Source organism: Ursus arctos, unplaced genomic scaffold (assembly GCF_023065955.2).
Source record: "Ursus arctos isolate Adak ecotype North America unplaced genomic scaffold, UrsArc2.0 scaffold_12, whole genome shotgun sequence".
NCBI lineage: Eukaryota > Metazoa > Chordata > Mammalia > Carnivora > Ursidae > Ursus > Ursus arctos.
In genome coordinates, this window is record NW_026622786.1 from 47,849,503 (window position 1) to 47,862,098 (window position 12,596).

General features: G+C 40.8%; 1 long non-coding RNA gene across 5 annotated transcripts in view; it reads right to left on the minus strand.

Moving 5' to 3' along the window:
* The window catches only part of LOC113254533 (uncharacterized), a 158,599-nt gene that overhangs the window by 85,865 nt on the left and 60,138 nt on the right, over positions 1-12,596 (minus strand). Inside the window, exon 5 of one of the 5 annotated variants that reach the window (XR_008958803.1) lies at positions 4,546-10,148. The exons of the other annotated variants lie outside the window; for them this stretch is intronic. This is a non-coding gene — a long non-coding RNA (uncharacterized LOC113254533). Of the gene's footprint in view, positions 1-4,545; positions 10,149-12,596 lie in introns of those variants that run through there. 5 annotated transcript variants of the gene reach the window in all.

The following is a 12,596-nucleotide window of genomic DNA, read 5'->3' on the forward strand; positions in this document are numbered from 1 at the left end:
ATCTTTGCATCATCTCCTCTGACTATACAAGGACATTCTGCATCCTTTCTATATGGGAGCTAAGGGAAACTTCTGGTAGCCAGACTTCTCTCTACCTAAACATATCGCACCATCATTCTCTTCAGCCTGGCACCCATACAAATACCAGTGCTAATGTTGGCGATTCTCTTAGGTAGTTTACTTCCAGAAACTCAAAGAGGAAGTGGGGCACAAGCTCTTCTTATTTCCATTTCTTCCACAAATTCTACATTTTGCGTTCATATACATTTTGTGTTCACATACCTTCTAAGGATGAAGCTGGGTGAGGCAGGTGGGGCACATGGGTAGAAATGATTAACATCTGATCTGTTCTCTCTTATCTTCCATCTATCCCTTTCCTCAGAGAACTGAAAGGCCTTTATTTTTTCTTCTCATTCCTATCTGGCAGACACTTCCCCTATATCACAATGTACTTTTCTATTCCCTTTCCAAAGGGTCTTCAAACTAAAAGTCCATAGTCGAAGAAGCCATTGTATTAAAGAGGGAGAACACACAGGGAAGCATTTTCAAATGATACCACCCATTACCGGAGGAAAACCTTTTCTCTCAGAGGCAATTAAGACAGTTATTTTGATTTTCATCATTAAATGAAAATTTGTCTACTTAGTCCTGGAAAGAATTGTGTTAACTTAAAAAACAACAACAACATAAGAATTAAGACTTAATTCCTTGAACGTCCTACCCAGTTTGTACCCCTATTCAGAAAGAAAGGGCTAAGGAGTGAATCTAGTAATTCTTCAAGAAAGTGTTCCCTTACTAAGACTCCTTCTTTGTCAAGAGCTTAAACCGAACACACCCATATTCACACTTCTTTTTCCCAAGACCGTAATTTGAAGTTGTCAGAGGCCCTGGAGTTCAAATCCCTGTACCTTCTCAAATGAACCAAGATGATTAATTCTAGATTCTACCTTTCAGTAAGACTGAGGTGGTTCATATTGGACTACCCAGTCAGAATTGGATTGAAAATTCAGGACCAATCTATAAGCAAAGGGTGTACGAATGAATGACATTAGGTAGGGAAGGCAGGAGCTTACATTCCTGTGAGATCCTCCATAGTCGATGAGCCAAAGGGAGAAAGGAGAAGCCCTGCTCATGACAGCCTTTTGTCATTTGCTCCTCATTTTCATGGTTGTCCGTCACTTGGGAGCAACTAAGCCAAGAGAAGAAGGGGGAACTTCCACATGTCACAGTCAAAGGATGGGTCAGGTTTAGTGCAACGTTAACCCATTATTTAGCACTAGGGACTCTCAGAGAGTGAGTACGGTCAAGCCATGAAATCACTGCCTAGTGTAAATGCTCTTCACGCTCTACATGTTAGCATTTATACCAACCTTTCAGGAGATTTGAGAAATCCTTTTCAGCTGACAAAGAGACAATGTCCTCAAACAGACAATGTCTTTACTCTACCAGCTTTTAAACAGGCATCTATGGGTGAGATATAAAAAGCATAAAGTAGGAAACTTTTTACCCAGAATATCAACCACATTCAACTATTATTCTGCCATTAGAGTTTTAATCTTTCAAGACTGAAAAAAAAAAAGACTGAAAAGTTTACTCAGAAGTTTGAATGGTATTGTTAGAAAAACATGAAAAGAGAGTGACATCAGCAAGAGGGTGACAAAGGAATTTCCAATGCCTGTCCCCTCACAGAAACATCAACTTTGGAACAACTGTCCATGAATATCTTCACAAGCACTAAGGATTACACGTGAGAACTTGCAGCAGCAAAAGTGAGAAAAGACACACTGAAGACAATAGGAAAGGTATTATCCCTGCCACTGACCAGGACCACGCAGCCCAGTACAGAGAGGCACTCGCCTTGTAGAGGAAGGAGAGTGGAGTACACCACTTCACTGTAGACCCCAGTATCAGGCCCACCCCGGCACCAGCTGGCCCCCACAGGCCCATTAGCCAGGCCCACCACAGTGGTCCCCAGTACCTGAGTGGCCCCCACAGATTCAGTATCAGGGCCCACCCACACAGACCCAGGTCTCAGGCCCACGACTGCAGACTCAGGCACCAGGACTACCTGCAGACTACTAAGTCTGCCTGTGGACACCATAAGACTGCCCACTGAGACTCTCTGGAAGACTGACTGGTGAAGGGCATTCCCCTCATTTCCCAGAAACAAGACTCGTCGTCGTGTTAGAGGAATCGTGAGAAGTGCATGAGGCAAGGGAGGCAAGAAGGAGCTAGGGAGGAGCAGAGATTAGAGAAGAAACAGACCTCCAGATCCAAAAGTTGTTTTGTGGGCAACATTAAGGACTTCCGGGTTTACTCTAAGAAGGAAAACAATCTCATTTAGAGCATAGCAGTAATGTGATCTTGAATTCTGTTTTTAAAGGGTCGTTCTGGCTAATCGGTTGAGAACAGACAATGAGGGAGGGAAGAAAACAGAAGCAAGGAAAATAATTTATAAACTATTGAGATAATCCAGGCAAGAAATAGTCAGGGCAGTAATGGTGGAGCTGGTGAGAAGCTATCAACTTCCAGGGGCACCTGGGTGGCTCTGTTGGTTAAGCGTCTTCCTTTGGTGCGGGTCATAATCCCAGGGTTCTGGGATAGAGTCCCACTTCAGGGCAGGGGGCTTTGGGCTCTGCTCAGCGGGGAGCCTGCTTCTCCTCTGCCTGCTTCTCCCCCTGCCTGTGCGCGTGCTCTCTCTCTCTTTCTGTCAAATAAATAAATGAAATCTTAAAAAAAACTTATCAATTTCTGGATATATTTTAAAAGCAGAGTTGACAAGATTTGCTAATGTGAAGTGTGATAGAAAGAGAAGAATTAAGGCTGAGTCCAAGGTTTTTGACGTATACAACTGGAAGTTTAGAGTTGTCGTTTACTGAGATGAGTTAGGTTATAGTGGAAACTGATCTTAGAAACTGGGGAGTGATGTTTCAGGCATGTTAGATTTGAATGCCTCTCAGATATTCCAGTAAAGATGTTACAGGCGCAGTTGGACACACTTGGTCTGGGCAACAGAAGGAGGGCGAGTTAGAGATACTAACTGAGGAGTCATCTGCTTAGAGGCCATTTAAAGCCAGGAGACCAGGGGCACCTGGGTGGCTCAGTCGGTTGAGGGTTAGACCCTTGATTTCGGCTCAGTCATGATCTCAGACTCCTGAGATCAAGCCCCGAATCAGGAACCTGCTTAAGATTTTCTCTCTCCCTCTACACCTACCCCACCCCAAAAATAATAAATAAATAAATAGAATAAAGCCAGGAGACCAGATGAGATTATGAGCACAGTGATGGAACACGGACAAGAGGACAAAGAAGTGAGCCTGAAACACTAGCAACAGTGTTATGAGCTGATTATTATCCCCATTTTACTGTTAAGGAAACACTGGCTCAGGCATGGTAAATAGCCTAACAAGATCATAGAGGCTGCAGAGCCAAATAGCAAACAAGGACTGCCTGAGGCCATTATACTACAATGTATGTGGTGGTGAAACAGATTTGAAATCTGGCAATGAAAGTAGCAACCCCAGCAATACATTCCCAAAAGATTCTCTAAGTCACTGTATCCCAAATGCCTTTCCAACACACCAAGTGCTGCCTGGGGGATTTGTACAAATTTGAGTTTGAGGCCTCACTTCCTAAGCTTCCTAATTTGGTAGATGTCCATGAAAATTTTTTTTAATGTTACCTAGAATGATTTCATAGCCAGGTTTCAGACAACTCATTTGAAAGATATCAGACCAGAAAAAAAAAGTGTAAACTAAAGGAGGAAATTATATCTGCACCTGTCCCTGAAGCCTCATGTACAGACAACATCAGCTCTGAGCTGAGCAAGTGGACAGCGCTGAAGAAAAGGTTGAGCTGGCTCCAGACTCCACATCGGTCCAAAATAGAAGGGATATCGTTCCTCAAAAAACACTTAACTTATGGCTTCCTCGCACAGAGGAAGAGCCTTCTGCTAATGCTACCTAAAATCAAATTACCTTTTCAATTGCCACAGGTGCCCTCTGAGCCTATCGCCAGTGGTTCCCAGCCTGCAATGCACTTAGTAATAATCAGAGTTCTTTTATAAAATCTGGATTCATAAGCTGAACCCAGACCTAATGATTCAGAATCACAGAGATCTAGGAATCTGTCTTTTTTATAAGTTTCCTAGAAGATTCTTACGTACCCAGTCATTATGTTTGTGAACCCATATATTAAAACCACTGTTGTAGAGAATTAAATCCCATAGGTCCTTCCCAAGTGTCCTTCTGTTAAGCTAGAAATCCCTCAACGAATGGTACACATACGCTTTAAGTCTTCTTGGACATAATTGCAGACTTACCATTACATTGTTCAGGCCACAAGCCATTTGTGGCCACTCAGTACTTGAACTGTGGCTAGTCTGAACCAGTATGTACTATAAGTGTAAAACACACACTGAGCTTTAAAACGTATAGAAAAAAGGTAGTGTAAGCTATCTCTTTACTGTGTATCTATTATATGTTGAAATAGTATTTTAGATATACTGGATTAAATAAAATATATTATTAAAGTTAATTTCACCTGTTTCTTTTTACTCTTTTCAATGTACTTCCTAAAATGCTAAAATTACATATTTTAATTACTAGTTGCATTATTATTGGACAGCACTGTCATGTGTTCCTATTGACATTCTCATTGTTAATCACACTATATTCTGAATTCCCAAGCCCATTGCTCATAACTTTAGAAGAGACGATTCACAAGATACTCCAATCATGGGATGTCTGGGTGGCTCAGTCAGTTATGCATCTGCCTTCGGCTCAGATCATGATCCCAGGGTCCTGGGATCGACTCCTGCATCCGGCTCCTTGCTCAGCAGGGAGCCTCCTTCTCCTTCTGCCTGCTGCTCCCTCTGCTTGTGCGCTCTCTCTCTCTCTGACAAATAAATACATAAATAAAATCTTTAAAAAAATACCCCAATCATCTTTTTATGTATCAGTCTCCACCACTAGACTGTGAGTGGCTTGAGAAACACAGCTGCACCTGTATTCACTTGTCTCCTCTGGATCCAGCACAGTGCTTGGCACCTGACAGATGTTCACCAACAGCTGATTTCTTCACTTTCCTTGCCCAGAGCAGACTGCAGAACAGAGACTCTAACCCAGGTCACTTGACTTTCGCTCTAATCTCCTTTTTCTAGTGTTATCTATGTCATCTCACTGTCTTACACCCTTTCTCTAAAGATTAGCACAAGAAGCAAATTGAAGTAAAACTCAAATCAGTCCAATTTACTACTCATTAGCAGTTTTTATGAAGACTGGTTATAGAAGAGATTGAAACTCAAAGCTAATGTGACATTTTGAATTATCTCAAGTTGTCACTTCTCCATGCTGTGCTTCACTCTCATTAGGAAAAGTAATCAAGAGTGGGGCCTATTATTATACGGTGGCCCTCCCTGATATTAAAGCTTAGCACTTGTAGGTATCTAATATTTGTGTTAATGCTACACTTTCCTACTGGCACAAAATGTTATCTGTTCATTTTTCTTTGAGTAATGTTTTGGGGAGTTTCCTCTTTTTTGGCAACTTCTTCATATTAATTCCCCCCAGAAGCATTTGCTTCATAACTTGATGGATACATTTAGATTCCTTACAAGGGAGACATCCTATGATGCCTTTAGTTTCCTCTGCTAACACCAGGGAAGACCGAGGTTATGCAGGATCTCTAAGGAAAACATTTTCATGTACGATATAAACAATCTGACTTTAAAACGTATTTAAAAATTCACAAGCCCATGTTAGCTATAGTGAGGTACCTGAATAAAGATTCAGAATAGTGAGTACAGAAGAAACATTTATATATTTTATTTCTTAATCAGTGCATATGAAGATTCTTTATAGTGTCCAACTACCATCTCTTTTTGCTCAGGTCCAGAAACCAGCTGTTTGTGTTCTTTATTGTCAAATCCCCTATTTCTGGTTAATTTCATATCTCTTGCTAAGAGAAAAATGTAGCAGTGCTGTTATTACTCACAATGCTATGGCTCTTTGAAACCTGTTGTATTGAAACATGATAGATCTTCTTGCCTCTGTAGTTCTTTAATACCATTTGTTTAATGCTGGTTGCATCATTATTTATATAATAGCGTAATCATTCATTGTGCCACCCGTGAATATTGGCTTCCGATGGCTGTTTCAAAGGTTGTTGCCATGTCTCATCGATAATAGCCCCAAATGCAGATCTTATCCAGAGTATTGAGGAAAATGTGACTAATGATTCATTTTCTGATTGTTAAATTTATCATTTAAAATTCTGTGACCTAAATGTAGGGAAATACCTTACATTTCCATCCATATCTTCTCTTGAACTCTGTCATAGTCTGTTTGGGCTGCTAAAATAGCATACAATAGACCAGGTGGTTTATAAACACCAGAAATTTACTTTATCAGTGTAATAAATACTCCTGCACGTCCACTTGAATCTGGTGCTAAAAACTGGTTTGGGGATTTGGAATCTTTTTCTCCCCAAAAGCACCTTAGGCTCTCATGGAAAATTTGCATACTCCTACCCCAGTGACCTCCAGAGTTCTAAAGGTGGAGCTGTTCTTGTCAAATAAAAAGTGCATCCTATTTTACATTCTATTCTATTATTATTCCTTATACTTAGCCTAATAAAAGTATATAGTGTTGGGCAAGCATTAACAACACAAAATTGTGATGTTATCAAAGTTTGTGTCAACTTTTTCTCTTCTAGGCAATATGGAATAGCAGTAAAAGCATGAATTTTGAGCTCTTTTAGAACAGGGTTCAAACCCTGCCTTCATGATGTAGAAATTTTGAAACATTAGCAAGGTATTTTATCTCTTTGAGCTATGATTTTTTTTTTCCCTGCAAATAGGGTTAACAACAATCATAAAGATTAAATAGCATCATGCTGTAAAATTCTTGGCTAATAACAACAAATTTATAATAATAAGATTAGTTAACTTTCCTCCTATTTTACTCTGTCAGTGGCTTCTGGCTCCCAGATCCAAGCAAGTGTGCTCCTGACTACCTAGTACCCACTGATGCAGGGTCTTGGCTCCAGACAAGTCCATGCTCCTATTTCTGACTTCATACTCCTCCCTTCCAAAGGAATTTATTGCATTTGATCCTCTTGGGAATTCTCTGTTCATGACAATAGCAGGAATAAAGGGTTCATTCAAAGGTTAGCCAGATCCTAACCCAGGCTGAAAGCAAGGGGTGGCTTTATCACTGATACGTGGGAAAGCCAGCTTATAAAAAAAGGCACCGTGCTACATCAATCCCCTCCTGCTTTTACGTAGTTTCCTGTAATATCTTCAGATCATGGTCTTAAGTGTGAAATCACCATTCTCCCTTTAAAATATTGTCAAGCTTTTTCTGAAAGCTTACAGAGCAAAACCTTCCTCATCCCATGGAAGATCTTTCCTATCCTTTTAAAATGTAGACTTTTCTCTACTGGTGTTGGCTACATTTTGTTACAAATGGTCACTGTGGGTATATAAACAAATATTTTGACTAAACCTCGGGCTTTGAGCATACAACTTCGTTCAGTTACAAAATCTGCAGATAAATGAACATTTTTGTACTGGTAAAAATAAATCAGTATGATAAGAAATGCAACAATCCCAAATAGAAATAACTTCAAACAGTGCTAAAGTTTTGCAATGTAATCGCTTCCTCTTAAGGAGCAAAATTTTAACACATTAATTTGCTTGTTAGTGGTCAAACACCTGTGTGCACGTGTATGTATGTCGGTATGTGTGCACATAAGACCTTTAATTAAGAGCAACCTTTTGTCCACATAAGAGTTCAAAAACAAAATTAATAGAGGATGTTGAAACAAAGAATTTTGGGCTGCTTTCCAAAGACAATTCTCCTTAATACCTTGCCTCTCTCATTTTATAACACATATTCATTCATTACTTCAATAAATATTGCACACTTACTATGTATCAGACACTTAAACAGCCCTTGTGATATTTATGCATTATGGGGAGGGGTAGATATGATATTTAAGTATTTGTTAAATCTATTGATGCTGGGAACCAAGCAATATCCTTAAGCAAGATTTCAAGTAAAGCTTCAAGAAGCATGAGAGGGTACAAAAAGTCAAAAGAGCCTAAGAACTCACAAGAAGAGGAGGAAAAGGAAGACCTCCAAGGGAAAGCATCTGCTAATTAGCCAGCCCTCTTCCTCTGTCTCCTTCTTGTGAGTTTTTAGCATCTTTTGACCTTCCATATAGCAGCCAATGTAATCATTTTAAGATAGCACTACCCTGCAAAAAAGCTCTGACGACTTCCCATAGATTTACAATAAAATCCAAGCTCTTTCACATGCCTTACAAAGCTTTAGATGATGTGACCTCTACCTACCTCTCTCATATCAGATCTTTCCATTCTTCCTCTTGCCCAGAACTCTTCAGCTATCCTGGCTGTCTTAGATCCTCTAGTGTAACAACACATATTCGTTCTAGCCCTTAGGGCACTTTGCTCTGCCAGGAATCTTGTCCCTCTCACTGCTGTTTGTTATTCAGCTAGCATTTAAATATTGCCTCTTTGGAGAAGCCTTCCTGATCATCTAAAGTAGCTCCAATCACTCCCTATCACACCACTCCATCTTAACACTGTGCGTAACGCTTAACCTGATATTTTTCTTCTTTACTTGCAAAGTTTTTTTGTTTGTCTTCCCATCCCCATCAGAATACACACTTCACAAGAGTCTGAACTTTGTCTGTCTTGTTCATCATTGTCTCCCCTGTGCCTCGAAGAATTCCTGTTACATGGTAGGCACTCAGTTACACTTATTAGATGCATGAATCAAGATTGGTCTCTGAATCTAGAATTCTGAATTTGGTTCCCAAAGTCATTTCCCAAGCAACAAAGAGAATAGCCTATAAAAACGAAAGTAGAGTTTACTATCAGGTTATTGAGCAAGAAAACAATTATTGGCCTTCAGGAAAATTATGGATATCTGTTGTTTCTAAAAAGACAAGGCCAGATATATGCCGATAAGGCAACAATTTTTCCTTCAATATGAGCTTAAACTACATTTCATCAAAGTAAAATTAATGTTTTTTTGGAGAGTTCACCAATAGCCTGAAGTTCTCATGAGTGACAAGGCTGAGCTAGAACTGGAGGACTCAGGGACATCCCTGCTCTCAGCCTCTCCTGGGCTCCAGCAAGAAGGAGTCCTCACCCATTTCAGAAGGAAGAGTCATCATGGCTTTTAATGATGCCGAAGAGATCCATACTCCTAGAGGCATAGAAGACATACGCAAGACAAGAAAGGCAAAAGGCCACCACGAGGACAGCACACAATAGAGGGACACACACAGTAAGAAGCTTTAGTTGAGGTCAAATTTCATTAAGTTTGAAATTTTATTTGGAGGCACTCCTAAATGAACCAATTATTATTTAGCTTTTTAATCTACCTCCTAATATAGGCATCTCTTTATTCCCCATATATCTCAAGAATTTTTTTTAAAAAGTCCCCAAATTACTATTCAGGGTTTTAAATGAAAAGATTAAAATACCATAAATGTGCAAGCTGGAGAGAGTACTATGCCAGTTTTTGCATGGAATTTATTTGCAAAAGTAAATGTCAACTTTAAGATCCCAAAATTGAATATAAGACGATACTACTGTATTTAATTCATAATCACTTCAAAAATGCTACAGCGAGACACATTACCAAATTGCAAATGATTTCAGGTTCTGTACATATAGATGGATCTTGCCTAAGGTGTTTAAGTGCTAAGAGTCAATAGGTTAAAACAAATATACTCTACATGACATTAATTCAAGTTAAAAGTTTTAAAACGGAAAGTGCTCTTCCACTAAATGGTACGGTTGTTCCCTAACAAACTACCATATCATGCCCTTGTCAGGAGAAATAAGTAAAATAACAAAAGACGTGCCCCCAGATGCCTGAGAGGCAGAGTGTAGCATATTAACTAAATCACGTCTTTCAAACTGCATGGTTCCTCCCTCCTGCAAGGCAGCAGGTATGAGCAGCCTGGTTCCATCTAAGTAGCCCCTGTACTCACCCCGCTCAGCACAGGTGCGATGCTACAACAGGAGGGCCCAGAGCCTTGCACACACGCACAGGAGCCAAGGGTCATGCCACCTCTGCTCCTCTGAAGATATCAGGCATGCCTTTTAAATCCTACAAGATACATGTGATCTAAGACTTTGAACTCCTAAGAGTGAGAATTGATGAGACGGAGAAACAGTGCAGGGCCCGGACTTCTTGCTCGCTATCAATCATTTAAGAGCATTGTCCTTACAGCAGACATTCCAAGAGTACATTTCTTCCATTGCCATCGTGGGCAATTTCCATTATTACTTGGTCTTCTTTCTGATTTAAGCTACAAATATATACCTTCCTTAAAGACCCAATGCTTCCTCTCCAGCAGGGAAGGACTTCTCCCCTGCCCCCATAGAAGGCTTATCAAGCAGATAAAAATGATATCAAAATTGATGCTTGATCTTACAACAGGTGGGTTTCCAAATAAATCTCTAAGATGTGGAAAGTTTCTCTAAACAGGAAAGAAACGTGTTAATCAATGTTCATATTCAAGGAGGAAGCCCAGTCAGGAACATTCTGGTTTTCAGTTCTAGGAATCACAGAGGCTTTAGAATGACTCTTCTCTGACAGGCCTCCAGGAAGATGTTTGTGACTTTTTTTCCTGACAGCTGAGAGCAGCATACACAGGACCTTCCCTTGAACACCAGGCAAATTGACATAGCCATGAAATCCTTAGAGTGGCATGGAGGAAGGCAAGAATGGGTGGTGAAAAAAATTTATATCAAGTCAGAAGACCTGAATTCTGGTTCTGCTATTAATCAGTTATCTTCCATTGCCTCAATTATGTAATATCTCCAAGTCCCATTTATGCCCTCCGTAAAGCGAAGATGATAAGGCCTAGCTTACAAAGGTGCTGGATTGTTATTTTTTTTTTTCACTCAACAGTTAGTGTCTGTGTTCTAAGTGCTAAAAATGAAAAAAAAAACACAAAAAGATAGGAGACTAGACATTGTTAAGCTTTAACCATAGTAATGAGTGCAAACATGGAAACAGATAATTGGGTAGTAAGATAATATGTCACCCTGACAAATTCTGACAGCTGGGAACAGACGGGCACAATCCTTCATGACACTGCAAAAACATCACTGCTACCAGGACTACTCGACCAGAACTTGTAGAGAAGAGAGAAGAGCTCCGATGGCAAAAATTCTGGATTGGCTGAGATTCAATCTGAAGTTTCCAAGTTGACTCAGAATTCAATTAGATAACTGTTTTTGTAATCAAGCTAAATAGACTTGAAAGGGAGATTAAGTGACGTCTTAGGCCAAGATCCCCAGAAGTCGATCCTGAGGCAAGGAGACCCGTGCAAGTGAATTGTTGGGGAAATGTTCCTGAGAGAAACCAATAAGGGAGAAGGGCAAGCAGAGCATGGAAGAGAAAAAAAAGTCCAGTAAGAGTTCAGTCAAAGTCCCACAGAAAGGGCTTCAGCCTACCTCTCAGAGTGAAGGTGCTCCTGTCCCTTCCATCTTTGGCTAAGAGCCGCCCTTGGAGGGATGTCATTCCTGGGCACCTCCAGCTCTCTAGGCTTCTGGGAGAAGCAACCCCAGTCTGAAGGCAGTCCTCTGAAGAAGAATTACAGATGCAGGCTGAGGAAAGTGAAGGCACACTGACCTTCAGGGAAGAATATATAAAAGTCATAAAGGGGACATGAGGGGCTCTGGGAGCAACACGGACAGTGTCCGAAAGGAGGCCTAATGGAAGTGGAATGGAAGTGCCAGGTTACACTCCTCACACCTGAGAGTGTGGCCCGAAGTATTACAGTACTTATAATTGCAATACAGAAATAACTATAATATTATATGGCCGTGGCCCCAAGGAGATAGTGAACAATTCTGAGAAAAAATGGGAAGATTTTTAACAGACTGTGTGATCCCTCTCTTGAGGGACATCAGATTTAAAGGAGTTTCCTGAAAGCTGACTGAATCTGGGGTTAAGGCTTCATCCTGTGGGGTGGTTGCCTGGCAAGCTTGGGGACAAAGTCAGAAGTGAAACCCTATTGAAAAAGTAGGGGTAAGAACCAAGTCATAGGGGGCGCCTGGGTGGCACAGCGGTTAAGCATCTGCCTTCGGCTCAGGGCGTGATCCCAGCGTTCTGGGATCGAGCCCCACATCAGGCTCCTCTGCTATGAGCCTGCTTCTTCCTCTCCCACTCCCTGCTTGTGTTCCCTCTCTCGCTGGCTGTCTCTATCTCTGTCGAATAAATAAATAAAATCTTTAAAAAAAAAAAAAAAAAAAAAAAAGAACCAAGTCATAGAATCTAAATTGATTTTTAGAAACAAAAGGTTGGGAGTTAAACAAGAAAAGTGTCCATGGCCAGGAGCCAGATGAAAATTAGGCATGAGAGTTCTGGCCTTTAACCACAGCAGGGCGGGGTCGTCCTGGGCAACACGACAGTAGGTGGTTAGACACACTGGGTAAGAGTGCCCAGGAGTCATGTCAGGGTCAGGTCTTGATGGAATGTGTGGGTTTTTAGGTCCAGAAGGAGGAAATGACATTGAGGAAGGAGTGACAAGCATGTGTAGAAGCA